The 14,429-nt window shown below is 47.3% G+C and overlaps 1 protein-coding gene across 1 annotated transcript in view; it reads left to right on the top strand.

Moving 5' to 3' along the window:
• Positions 1-9,084: 9,084 nt before the first annotated feature.
• Positions 9,085-14,429, top strand: part of SLC45A4 (solute carrier family 45 member 4) — a 68,366-nt gene continuing 63,021 nt past the window's right edge. The window contains exon 1 of the mRNA XM_065669032.1: positions 9,085-9,273. The gene's annotated coding sequence lies outside the window, so the exon portion shown is untranslated. The remainder of the gene's footprint in view (positions 9,274-14,429) is intronic.

Here is a 14,429-nt window from a genome sequence, read left to right as displayed (position 1 = left end):
GCAGCTCTCCAGTTGGAGTCTGATAGATGATAAGGAAACCCTGTTCTGTACCTGCTGTATCATTACAGAGAGGATTTCTGTCTCCAAGGGCACCGACTGGCAATTTGTGAAAGGCATTTCAGAAAACATCAATTGTGAAAACGATTCTTTTCTGACAGATTTTGTAACATATGCTTCTGGTCTGAGCACAACCACTACCAGGGGGGAAAACAGAGCGAGGAAAATGCAAGAGACTGTTGCCAGCTGGAAAAAAACACATATTATGTTCAAATTGGAGCAATCCATTCAGGCCAGTTCTTGTTTAATTGGGAGTGGGGAGGGCCTTTTCTGGGCAGAAATGTGACTGATTGCTTGACAGGAAAAATCCAAAGTCCCCCTAACCATTTCTTCTGGTCTCTCCTCAATTATCCCCAGCAACAGTGGTTCCCTAGGGAGCTTGTTAAATGTCCCAAATCACCTCATTGCGAGGAACTTTCTCTCCTCTCAATTTTATTAACTTCTTTATCTTAAGCCACAACCTCTCAGTGTGCTTTTGAGATTGCAGATAATCTCCATTCAATCTGCTTCTGAGCTTATTATCTTCCTGTACTCCAGCCCAGGTGAGTGGCAAAACATCCCTATGGAGAGCATCCACCTGCAACCAGCATAAATGCATTGCCAGGTCAGAAAAATGGGTTGAAACCCAGTCAAGGAGGAAGTATCTTTATTCCTTTTTTTTAGCATATTGAAGAAAATATTCCTTCCTGCCTCTTCTTCACTAATAGAAAAGGAAACAAAATACTAATACAAAACTTTTGGTCCTTGCAAAGCAGCCCTGGGTGTTTGAAGTACTTAAGTCAGGAGCTTAGTCTCCAGGCTCCCTTTATAAATAAGGAAAGAAGCTGCAGAACTGATAGGATTCCTAAGGAAGAGCAGCAGGAAAGCACATCTCTCTTATCCCCCTGCTCTATCTGCTGTTGGCATGGTATTCACATACACAGCTCTACAGAAAAGCAGTGCCACCTCCAGGACCCCCTCCAGCAGATTGTGTTGTATTCTTTGGGAACGTCAGGGAAGAGCTTGAGGAAAACAAAATTGCTTGAGAAGGAACTGGAAAGTGGGCTGTGAAGATGATCACAGGGCTGAAGCAGCTCTGCTCTGGAGCCAGGCTGGGAGAGCTGGGCTGGGGCAGCCTGGAGAAGAGAAGGCTCCTGAAGGGGAGACCTTAGAGCAGTTCCAGTGCCTGAAGAGGCTACAGGAAACCTGGAGAGGGGCTTTGGACAAGGGCCTGTAGGGACAGGCCAAGGGGAATGGCTTTAACCTGCCTGAGGGGAGACTGAGATGAGCTCTTAGGCAGAAGCTCTTCCCTGTGAGGGTGCTGAGGCACTGGCACAGGGTGCCCAGAGAAGCTGTGGCTGCCCCATCCCTGGCAGTGCTCAAGGCCAGGTTGGACACAGGGGCTTAGAGCCGCCTGCTCTAGTGTGAGGTGTCCCTGCCCATGCCAGGGGGGTCGGAACTGAATGACCTTAAAGTCCTTTCCAACCCAAACCAGTCTGGGTTCTATGATTTTATAGGGGTCACAGGGGACAACTGGAGGATGAGCCAATATTGTGTGAAAGGGCCTGACCATTCCCTGCCAGCCTCCGCAAGCTGAAACAAGGTTTAGGACTCTCACGTGAGTCAACGTGCGTGGTTTATTCAACAGAAAACTATTCATTCTTTCACGTAGGGCTTCCCACCAGATCAGCCAGATGAACTGACTCACCCTGAGCATATATGATCAAGGAAAAGGAAAGGAAAAGTTGCTCCTTTCGGGAGCATCTAACTTCTAAATCATTTTAGCTGTAAAGTGAAACTGGACCCCAACAGCAGTATGCAGTATCCACATTGTGCGTCAAGCAGAGAGACTTCCCCAAATCAAACACAGCATGGAAGTTGGTGGCTGGGGTGATATTCAGCTCTAGGAAAGGGGAAAAAAATCTTGAACACACTGTTTTAATTCAAAAACTGGGAATTCGTCAATTTTCACCCAATGTTTAGGGTGGGAGCAATTAAAAAAGCCCTAAAAAAAGCCTCAGTATTTTGCTGGGGATTTTAATTTTGGGGTTTGGAAATGCACTTTGGTTTTTCCACAAAGTTTAAAATGACTTTCACATGAAACACCGTGGGCTTTGCAGTCACTTGGTCGTGTTTGGGAATTCAAGCCATTAGAATAAAAAATATTCACCCAATTCATTTCAGTTCCTTGGTTACAACTACAACAAGAGTCTGCTCAGGGTTATTCTTGAAACTTACAATCATAGAATCACAGAATCATAGAATCATACAATCGCAGAATGGTTTGGGTTGGAAAGGACCTTAAGTTCATCCAGTTCTAACCCCTTCCATGGGCAGGGACACCTCACACTATACCAGGCTACTCCAAGCTCCGTCCAACCTGGCCTTGAATACTGCCACAAAAGGAGAGCATGCACAACCTCCCTGGGCAACCTGTTCCAGTACCTCGCCACCCTGACTTGTGTTGCTCAAGTCATTTAAATAGATTTCTATTTCAGAAACGAAGTGAGAGCCAACAATTTCACAATGAAAAGCTCGAGGGCTATAAAAGTTGGCTTCACCTCAGACTCTTAACATTGTTTTTATTATCTTAATCACTAGGTTCTTTACATACTAATTTTCCATCCCTTTGCCAACCAGTGCCAATCCAACTCGCTTTGCCATCACCCAGGTGAGCGTTACTCATGTTTTGAAGTGTACACAACCCCCCCTCTTGAATACAGTCAGCACAACAGTGTCTATTTTTGTGACTGCTCATGGACTTGTGCTCACACTGAGTCATAGCTGCAGAAGCCACTAGCTCAGGTGTTGCTCCTTCTGGGCTGTTTCCTAGGATTTTCCAAAAATACAGGGAACGCTGTTGGTTTTCCACATGCAGTTTTGATGACACAGGGCTAAACAATTTGAAATCCTGTCTCTGCTGGGACTCAGTATATTGCAAACACCGAGTAGGTACGTGACCGATTAGGCAAGGGAAGAGATGAGATAAATAACAACACGTTGTTGTAACAGGCCTTAGCAGAGCCAAAAGTAAAGCGAGTCCTCCAGGAAGGCTATAGAGGCTTCAGGTCACACCTGGGTGATCAAAACAGACGTGCCCAGTAACACGTGGTTTGAATAATAGGTTGATAGATGAATCCAGCTGTAGCTAAGGGCTGCAAAACAAGGGGGTGTGGAGAGGGACAAATGCTCAGTTAACTATAGGTCATGTTTCAGTGTCCAGAGGTATAGGGCAAGCATTTGTGTTGTGACCACATAAATATTATAATTTAGTCTGCACTGGACTAGCCCAGCTGGCTCTCATCTATAAATTAACCATGAGGGTGGTGTTGGTATAAGAAATCATTAAAGAACCAACATCTCCCAGGTGAAACTTCAGTGAAGTTGGCTTTAGAATCATCAGTAGAATGGCCTGAATTGGAAAGGACCCTAAGGTCGTCCAGTTCCTACCCCTTGCCATGGGCAGGGACACCTTTCACTAGAGCAGGTTGCTCCAAGCTCCGTCCAACCTGGCCTTGAACACTGCCAGGGATGGGGCATTCACAACTTCCTCGGACATCCTGTGCCAGCGCCTCAGCACCCTCACAGGGGAGAGCTTCTGCCTAAGATCTAATCTGAACTTCTTCTGTTTCAGTTTGAAGCCATCACCCCTTGTCCCATCACTTCGATCCCTGATGAAGAGTCCCTCTCCACACGGAAAGCCAGGCTGCAGGAGCCTGAAAACCAACTGGCTTTTTTTCTGTATTCACCAGTATACACTGGTGATAATACCAGCCAGTTTTCATTAGGGTAAGGTTAATGTGAATGGAGTCACCTCAGACTCAAAGAACCTCCTGGACTTCAGGCTTTGGTTCAGGCTTTGAGTTCTTTGCAAACCCAATTTGATGAAAATATATCCATTTTTCAATTTGGCTTTGAGTAAACATAGAGACTGAGGTACAAATATCCCAGTGCAGCAATGGAAACCTCATAAACATCATAGTCATGGTTTAATAGGAGGCAGCTCGGAAGGAAAACTGACTAATAGCAGCTCATTGCCCAAACTGAGAGAAACAGAAAGAGAAATAGCATAAAAGCCAGAGGTTCTGGTCTCTGCTCTGCAAGGGAAGAAGTGACTGAACTCATCAAGCCCTGCAGTCCCCAAATGCTGTCTAGCAGCATTTTAACTGCTCTTGGCACATAGGTGAGGAGTGAAAGCCACAGCTCTTGAAGACCTGTCAAATCACCCCTTGTCAACTATAAACTGCACTCAGTTTTATTGTGAAGATAATTATAGACCACATCAATTCAAGAGGCAGGGTAATTTTTTGCAGCCATTAATATCACTTTTTAGCTGTGCAAAGCAGGGGAATAATGATAGGGAGCTCTCATTCTTCAAGGCACAAACTCACAATGAGACCTCACAAGTGGCTGCAGCAAACTCATCTTACAGCCTCTACCAGCACTTTGCTGATATAACTGCTACAAACTTGAGTCTCCACCATGAGCTGTTTATTTGCCATATAGGAATGGTGTGGGGAGGTATAGCTACTGCTTTTACTCCAGGTTTCAGCACAGGAGAAAGGCAAAGAGACCCTATACCGGCACCACCCTGTTTGCTCAGGACTGTTGACATGAACCAACTGGCTCCAGATGGGTAAACTTGGGGCAGGAGACAGAGCAAAGAGCTGGGTCACTCTCTAAGCCCACATGTCCTGTCTAAAGCCATCTGGTTCTCAGAACTGAAAGTCAGTTTTGGCTACCACAAGCAAACCTCAGCTGACTGGCAAATCTGCGTGTCTGGGTCCTAGTCACGTACTCACACACAGCATCCTCTTGTCTGTAAGACCTTCATAAGACTTCTCTGTGTCCAGATAAAATATCTGTTGTTGACTTGCTGCATGTCTACAGCCCTCATCTGACAGCCAGAAACCAGAAGCATCACAATGTTTCTAGGGGGAAAAACCGAAAAAGCATCAAGGGACCATTTTACACAACCATTAAAGTTCCAGTTTAATGACAGCATATGTTGAGGGAGGGTGGGAAGAAGGATAAACAGCAGTTTCAAGCCCAGAGCACAGGTTTCCCATCAGATATCTCACCCTTTGTGAGAGATACCCTCAGGGTAAGTTACAGGCCAAATGTGTAAAAGTTGAGACTCATTTTTCATGTCCTGTTTACAAGTGTCCTGGCTGGGGAGACCTCACCTGGGCTTCACGGTGCTGAGATTTGCTTCAAATCTAGCCTCAGGCTGCCCAAACCCATGGCCACTCCCAATTAATGTGTCAAACATCATTAAGTCTGAAAGCAAGTCAAAACAATCCCATGGGCTTTTGTCCATCCAGATGAAGAATTACCTTTTCTTTTTTAAAGTCCCAGCTTTCAAAGGATTTAGGAGCAGGCTAATGCAGGAATCCCTGAGTTTCATATAAAGCAATTCACACTAGATCTGACCATTGGCAAACAGTCAGCTAAATCCATTATTGCATGATAATGCTCACACATTTCATCCTAACCAGCTGTCCTCTGCTCCCTTACCCCTTTCATCACACAAGCGTTGCTTTAACTGTCCGAGGGAGGGGAGAGGGAGGATCAGACGCAGCCTTGTAAAATTCCTTCACCCGCTTTGCCTGCGGCAGATTATTTCTCCTTGACACGCGTGTAAAATGATGGTGGGGGTGTTGTTTGTTTGGCTTGGCTGCATATGAGCTTTTCATAACAATTTTGTAAGCCAAGTACCTGCGGAGCTGAGTAGCTACAGAGTAAAGAGAACTCACGGTAGCTTACTGATGCTCTTGAGGTCTGGTTCATGAAAGTATCATATTAAATAGGGAAGACCCCCTCCTCTGATTGCTACGGCAAGACAAGGCAGGGCTTTTAGAGCAGGATGTTGGTCTCCAGCATTCAGAGGTAGATTTATTTTGTTTAAAGTCCTTGGGTATTACACAACAAACAAACCAGTGGAAGAAAGGATAAGCGAGGGATCAGTCCCTTGAGGTTTTCTCCAGCTACGTGACTCACAACATGGAAACACACACAATAAAAGTCATCAAGAAGTGACTTCTGGGTGCTTTCTTTAGGGAAAGCTCTCACCCAAGTGCCTCAAAACATTGCCTAGGGATGCAGTGAGGAAAAGGACCCATCACCATCACCCTGCTGAGGAGGGACCTGCTAAAGGCAGACATCACAAAGACCAGGGAGCAGCGCACACCTCCAACCTTGCTGTCTACCACAGTTTAGGGGGTTTCTTCCCAGCCCCACAAACATCAATCCCAAATGTAGCACACGTCTGGACAGCACAGCAGTCTCTTAACTGCCACTCATTTCTCCCCTGCCAAGACTTGAGGATGATGGGGTTATGATGGGTTAAATATCTGGAGTTAAGTAAGAACTTCAGAGGGAGAAGGTGGGTCTGTTTCCTCCTCCACTCTTTGCTATAAAAGATTGGATTTTTAAATTTAAATGTTTGTTTTATGGAAAATTACCCTTTCTGACTCTAGCTAGAGGCTGACAGACAGCAACTCTCATGTGAAACTAACATGAAGAAACAGAATGGAGAAATATCTGGACACGTCTGGACATGTCTGGCCATTGCCAGAACAGGTCTGGAACGTCAGGGTGAGGTAAGGACCACACTTCACCACAACAGCAGGCAACAAAATGTCAACAAAAAAGTCATTTTCTCCTCTTAAAGTGAGGTTTCAAAACATCAGGTAGCCCAGGCTGCCACTGATCTACGGGTAACGAGAAGCACGTCTTAGAAGTTGTAGCTACACCCACATCTTCAGATCCCTTCTTGGTGTTTTGTTTCAGGGCTGCATATAATTTCCACTAAAGTCACTGAAATCTTCTCTCTGATGAGTCATTAGACATTTCTACTGCTATAAATGCAGTTTGTTTCTTCTGTGGAGTGAACTTAAGCTATGCTACACACATTCAGTTATAATACAATGGAGGTTGTTTTATTGTCAAGAGTAGGCATTATACTGGGCTTTACCCTTACTACTTGTCTAATTAAGCAGTAAAGTAAGTAGACTTTATTATTTATTAGGCTACTTGTCTAATTAAGAGAATTATTTAGCTGTTTTTTCTTATTAGGGACTGTAGTGACAGGACAAGGGGTAACAGGTTAAAACTTAAACAGGGGAAGTTTAGATTGGATATAAGGAAGAAGTTCTTTACTGTGAGGGTGCTGAGGCACTGGAATGGGTTGCCCAGGGAAGTGGTGAATGCTCCATCCCTGGCAGTGTTCAAGGCCAGGTTGGACAGAGCGTTGGGTGAGATGGTTTAGTGTGAGGTGTCTCTGCCTATGGCAGGGGGTTAGAACTGGATGATCCTAAGGTCTTTCCAACCCAAACCATTCAGTGATTCTATGATTCTATTTTCCCAAAAAAAAAAGCTAGCATTATCCTTGCAGTATTTATACAAATTAGTATGTAAAAACCACCATCATTCTTTGGGAATCCTCACTTAAAGTACAGTTAATTTAGTGAGTTGTGCAAGACTGTGGTCACACATGCTTTTCAGTCCTTGGTCTGAATTAGCCTCTAAATAATTATACATCAAGACCAGCATTCTAGAATAAAAGATTAATGTCTTCTTTTTCCTTCCTTAAGGGCTTGCAGTATTTTTGTTAGCCTCAAGATTCACATTGCTTTCTAATAGGAAGATGTGCACACTTCTTCCATTTTGCCTTCAGTGGCTTCCCTTTCTCCCAAATCTGGCACGCTCCGCGGTTTATTTATTCATGAGCTGCAAGAGAAAGAAGTCCACCATAAATCAGACTTGCTTTGAAATACGTACTTAACGGCGTGTCAAGAAGCAGAAAACAATCACACTTATGCAACGTAACGCGCACTCTGACATGCCACTCACACTACTTTATGCGGCCCCAGTTTATGTAAGTAATGAGTATTTATTACACTGCCCTGCCCAGTGCAATCAGCACAATCAAGGCTGGGAGTCGTAAGTAAATGGGAATAAAAAGCACACTCCCGTGTTAAAAACATGGGGTGTTCTCTGGCAAGTGCGCAGGGGGTGCTCACAATGAGGCTGCAATCGGGACCAAAGGGTTTTAATTCCCCCAGGGTCAGTGCACTGTATATTGTCTGTAAGAGACGTGAATGATGAATGGCACCACTGCTCGGAGCAGGGGATGGTCACCCAGCCCTCCCCATTAAAACATGGGGCCAGATGTATGGAGGCTCATGGCCTCTGGATGGTGAAGAGCAGCAAAGCCGAGGTGAGGAGGCAGGATGGGACCTCCTGTGTGGCCGAAACTGAGCAAAAGGTGCTGTTTTCCCTCATAAGGAAGGAAAATATCAACAGTTTCGGGTCAATGTGTTCTCAGTACCTCAGGTTGGGAAGGGCGACTTCAGCACTTCCCAAGTTGTTAGCTCCATGGAACCATGGAATGGTTTGGATCGGAAGGGACCTTAAAGCTCATTCAGCTCCAACCCCTGCCACGGGCAGGGGCACCTTCCACTGGAGCAGCTTGCTCCAAGCCCCTGTGTCCAACCTGGCCTTGAGCACTGCCAGGGATAGAGCATTCACCATTTCTTTGGGCAGCCAGTGCCTCAGCACCCTCATCAGTAAAGAATTTATCCCTTACGTCCAACCTAACTCTACTTTGGTGCCGTTTGGCACAACTTTTTCAGTCAGGACAGACGGGCTCCGTGCCACGTCGCCGCCGAGTTCCTGAGGTAAACACACGCTATCTCAGCGCGGGCAGCTCATGTGCCAGCCTCCAACCGCCCTCAGATCACCGCTCGGCGGCTCCAGGGGCTCCCTATCCGCCCAGAAACCCCCCTCCAGCTACGGCACCAGCCCCGGACCCCCGGTCCCGGCCGAGGCCGCTGCACCTGACCCAGCCCCAGCGCAAGGCCGGAACACACCCCCCGCCCCTGGCGCGGTGCCCGGGGGACCCCGTAGCCCGCCGTACCCGTCGCCCTAGCAACGCCCCCCGCCCCTCCTGGTCTAAGCCACGCCCCCCTCATTTCATATTCATGACCCCCGGCGCGGGGAGGGGCGGAAGCGGAAGCGGGACGCGGTTTCCGAGGAGCCCGGTATAAAGCGGCCGCTCGTGCCCGGTGTCGCCCGCCCCGCTCGTGCCGCCGCCGGTCACTTCGCCCCTTCCTTCTCCTCCTTCCCCCCCACCCTCCCCGCCGGCCGCCGCGGGCACCTCCCGGCACCGCCGCCTCCTCCCCTCCCCCCTCCGCAAGGAGCAGGTCCCGGGTGCAGGGGGAGACCCGGGGGCAGGTACGGGGCGAGCGGGGGAGGGGGGGGGTGAGGGGGTGGTGAGGTTGAGGGAAGGCTTGGGGTGAAGATGGGGAGCGGGTGAGGGAAGGCTTGCGGAGAGGGAGATGAGGGTGAGGAAGGGTTTGGCCGAGGAGATGAACTGGTGAAGGGGCGGTTTGAGGTGAAGGCGATGAGGGAAGGTTGGGGTGAAAGGACGTGAGGAAGGTTTTGAGGTGAGGGAGATGAGGGGCTCATCAAGGTGAGGGAGGGTTTGAGATGATGAGGGGCCAGTGAAAGTGAGGGAGGTGAAGGTTTTGAGGTGGTGAGGGCTATGAGGGGCTGGTGAGAGTGAGGAAGGGTTTGGCTGGTGAGGGTGAGGAAGGGTTTGGCTGGTGAAGGTGAGGGTGAGGAAGGGTTTGGCTGGTGAAGGTGAGGGTGAGGAAGGGTTTGGCTGGTGAGGGTGAGGAAGGGTTTGGCTGGTGAGGGTGAGGAAGGGTTTGGCTGGTGAAGGTGAGGGTGAGGAAGGGTTTGGCTGGTGAAGGTGAGGGTGAGGAAGGGTTTGGCTGGTGAAGGTGAGGGTGAGGAAGGGTTTGGCTGGTGAAGGTGAGGGTGAGGAAGGGTTTGGCTGGTGAAGGTGAGGGTGAGGAAGGGTTTGGCTGGTGAAGGTGAGGGTGAGGAAGGGTTTGGCTGGTGAAGGTGAGGGTGAGGAAGGGTTTGGCTGGTGAAGGTGAGGGTGAGGAAGGGTTTGGCTGGTGAAGGTGAGGGTGAGGAAGGGTTTGGCTGGTGAAGGTGAGGGTGAGGAAGGGTTTGGCTGGTGAAGGTGAGGGTGAGGAAGGGTTTGGCTGGTGAAGGTGAGGGTGAGGAAGGGTTTGGCTGGTGAAGGTGAGGGTGAGGAAGGGTTTGGCTGGTGAAGGTGAGGGTGAGGAAGGGTTTGGCTGGTGAAGGTGAGGGTGAGGAAGGGTTTGGCTGGTGAAGGTGAGGGTGAGGAAGGGTTTGGCTGGTGAAGGTGAGGGTGAGGAAGGGTTTGGCTGGTGAAGGTGAGGGTGAGGAAGGGTTTGGCTGGTGAGGGTGAGGAAGGGTTTGGCTGGTGAGGGTGAGGAAGGGTTTGGCTGGTGAGGGTGAGGAAGGGTTTGGCTGGTGAGGGTGAGGAAGGGTTTGGCTGGTGAGGGTGAGGAAGGGTTTGGCTGGTGAGGGTGAGCTGGTGAAGGGAAGGAAGGTTTTGAGGTGATGGGAGGTTTGAGTTGAGGGACTCGTGAAGGGGAGGGAGGGTTTGGAGTGGTGAGGGGCCAGTGAAGATAAGGAAAGGTTTAGGATGAGGGGGCAGTGAGGGAGGGAAGGTTTGAGGTGAGGAGGATGAGGGTGAGGAGGGGTTTGACTGAAGCAGATGAGCTGGTGAAGGGAGGGTTTGGGATGAGGGGCTGGTGAAGGTGAGGGAGGGCTTGAGTTGTGTAGGAGAGATGTAGGTGGGACTGAAAATAACGAAGGGCTGAGAAGCTTTTGGGTGAAGGAGTTATAGGGCTGGAGAGGTGAGAAAGGGATGAGGAGCTTTGGGGTGAGGAGTATGTGGGGCTGTAAAGATGGGAAAGGGATGAGGAGCTTTGGGGTGAGGAGTATGTGAGGCTGTAAAGATGGGAAGGGGATGAGGAGGTTTGGGATGAGGATTTTATGGGGCTGTGGAGGGGGAAAGTGATGACAAATGAGAGGGGAGAGTGAGGTAAGGGAGATGTGGAGCTGCATAGGTGGAACTGGAAGGGGTTGAGGTCTGTGGTGAAGGATTGAGCCAAAGGAGATGTGTGGTTGCAGAGGCTGGGGAGGGATAAAGAATTAATGTTAGGTATAAGTATAAAGTGTATAAGTATAAAGTGTACAAGTATAAGGTGGAGAGGCTTGGTTGGGGTGTCTGGGAGAGTGAGTCCTAATGAGATGAAGATGGGATGATAAAGAGGTGGCCCAGTACCCCTTCCAGATTCTGCTGGGTGATAAATATGCTGGAAAAGCGCTTGGCAAAGCAACCAAGGAAGGACATTCATGTGGCTTTTCAGGCTGTTAAACCTCACTGGTCTGCCATTTGAATGATTTGACACTTAATCTGTAACCTGATCTCAATCTTTATCACAATACAGTGGAGTCTCACTACACCCACTCTGATGTGATGGTGGGAGAAGTCACTTGGGAGTTAACTCTTAAATCTCCCTTGAAAGCTGCAGTTTTCCTTAGGATCCTTGGTGATCTGCAACTCTAAGATGCCCTAGTTTAGCATCTTTAGCAAGTGCAGGAGCTATTTGACCTTGAAAAATACTCTTCCTGTGGGGCGGTTCTCTGTTGTAGTGATTGGCTTCCAGTGTTCTCTATGTATAGAGGAAGAAAGGAGGGGAGGAAAAGATCTAGCCAAAGCTCTGACTTGGCACTGGGTGCAGCAAGTGAATCAGTGTTGCTAGAGCTGGGCTAATGCAGTGAATTACAAATGGGAAGGGACTGGAAAGATATTGCGGGATGCTGAATATTGGACAGGGGAGGTGATTTCTCCTTCAGGAAAGATATTACAAGAGGTGCACCTAGAGGGACAGGCAGCACAAAGTGCAGAGCACAGACAGAACTGCAGTGTTATGAGGATTCATGAGAAGAAACTGCACTGTTACAGCATGTACCCTTACTGTTCTGCAGAAACTGCTCCAGTGTGATGTGTGTCGTGTTCCACTGCCTTGATCAGACAGAGCTACTAAAATATTTAGTGAAATATGGCTTGAGATGGTGCTTGAGCTCCAAAAAAGTGAGCTGGTGAATGCTCTGATTTCCTCTTAGCTGGCTGAAGTGGTTGCTGATGTGATGACACTGACACAGCTTTTGTATGCCTTCTTCACCCACACCAGTACTGCAGAAGATAAGGTCTTCCTTGCTTGGTTTGTTTAGTGATTATACTGGATTGATGCAATGTTCAGGCCTAATTTTTCCCTTCCTGAATAAGGAAAAGGGTTTTGAACAAGAGATTAAGACATTTAGTTGACACTCTGGCTATAAATGCTTCCAGAAGTACTACTTAGTGTAAGCTGGAAAAGCTGACACCACCTTAAGCTCCAAAAACTGCATCCAGCAGTGTCTGAGGCATTGAAAAACATGAGTTCCTGTGTCTGACAAAGGTAGTGGCAGCTGCTGTCTTGGAAGTGAAAGCTTCATTCCTGTATTAATGAGATTAAATTGGGTATTTAAGGGAGTTTTCATGACAAAATAACAATTTCCATGATGTAATGGATTGGATCAGTGGAACAACTTCTATTTTAGTTCGCTATTTGTAATACCAGAGGCCAGTTTACATGGGGTTGGCTCCTGTCTCTCTGAGGAAGTAAATGATAGCAGTTCTTGCACTTCATTATGTATGACTGAGGGATCTCCAGTAAAATTGAAAACGTATGCTTCTATAGATAACCCTCTTGTGTAATGCGTGTTAAATCCTGAGGGAACCTGCTGCTCTTAGGGAGTTTGAGATGGGAATGAGCAGTGTCTGCTGATGTGATCTTGTTTGGATGCTATGGGGACTGCTTGCAATCAAAAGCAATCCTTTCCTCCAGAGCCGAAATGTCTTAGCAATTCAGTCTGTGTTAAATACACTTGTCAGCCTGAGGTAGCACAATACAAGGGAGAATGTTTGCTAGAGGTGTCCTTCATTAGTGATGGGAAGGTGGTTAGACTGATGTAGCTGGTGGATTTGTGGCTCCTTCTGTGTTGTGGTACAGCAAAATTCATGAAGTATAACTCTGTTCATGGGCTTTCTCAGTGAGGCAACACAAGTGGAATACATATGTGGCTTCCAGTGAAGCATGGGGCAACTCTGTCTGAAACAATACACATGCTTGTATGTCTTAAGTACATGTGACCTGAATTTTTCATACTGAAGCAAATGTGTAGCTTATTTCTGGAGCCTTCTGAATCAACTGCCTTTACTCTGCCATGTGGAAATACAGGCTTTGAGGAGCTTAGGGAAAGCAGGCTGAATTTGGACACATCTCAAGGCTGTGACCTCAGAGGTTAATTACCTTTAAACTCCCTCCAGCCCTGCATTCACTGACAGCTAGGAAGTTAGGTCTTGGTAATGTAATATTGCTCTGCTTGTGTGCTGAGGCTGGAACATGTGATCTCTTCCTCTATCCCTCTGTAAACTTGTTTTAAATGGATCATTTCTAAAAGCTATGAGAATACTGATATTGAATGGTGCCTGCAGAGTATTTCACCAGTGAAACTGCATCTAAAATTCAAAAAAACCTCGAAGGTCAAAATTTATTATTAACTGAATAGCTCAGAAAAGATGCTTGATCTTTGAAAGGAATCTTATAAATGCCTAGGTGGGAAGCTGCTGGCTGAAATGACCCACTAGCTCCTAGATAATGCCTGCATTTGTGAACACAGTTGTGTGTAGCACTTCTCTACTTCCAGCAGACACTGATTTAGGCAATAAACAGTTCATTTACACAGTAGCATTTGATCTTGTCTAGCTTAATGTATAAACTCTGCCTGTGATGTACTCTTGTTGTTTGTCAAGGTTCTCATTACTTCAAGCTTCAATTCCTAGAGTAGGTAGCCAGTTCCACCCACAGCATACGGGCACCTCTAACTTGCATGTTAGGCAAAACCAGTGAAATCCTTTCACATGACCCATCACAAGAAGCTGGAGCTGGTAGTTCTTCTTGAGTTTAGCAGTCTGTACCTCTGTGGTTACTCCTAACAGCAGAAGCTACCCTAAAACACTTGCAAATGATCAAGCAGTGTGCGTTGAGTAACAGTGTGTTTGCAATGGTGACATGCTTGAGAGAAGAATAAGGTTCACTTACACTTCAGATTGACTTTAATGTGATGGTGAGTGTAAAAACATGCTGGATGTAGGCAAAGCTACTGGAATTTAATGGGGCTTTCCAGCTGGCTTGCTGGGAGAGCTGCTGTGGAAGTGATGAGGCTGTTGTGATGGTGGGGGAAGCTTTAGCAACTTGCAGAGTAACTGGTAACATGAAGAAATACTTTTGCTGCCCTTTATGTGAGAGTTACTCCCATTACCTTTACCTGTAATACTTGCAACATCCTGGGCTGTGACCTGTTCCAGCTGTAGGTGTAAGATTCAAAGCCATGCTAACAGTGGGATAACCTTGTGTGCAGTTTCTTCCATTAGAGAAGGCTTAACAGATTGGATA

The sequence above is a fragment of the Lathamus discolor genome, chromosome 2, assembly GCF_037157495.1.
Source record: "Lathamus discolor isolate bLatDis1 chromosome 2, bLatDis1.hap1, whole genome shotgun sequence".
In the NCBI taxonomy this organism is placed as follows: domain Eukaryota; kingdom Metazoa; phylum Chordata; class Aves; order Psittaciformes; family Psittacidae; genus Lathamus; species Lathamus discolor.
This window is presented reverse-complemented; position numbering and strand designations above follow the sequence as displayed.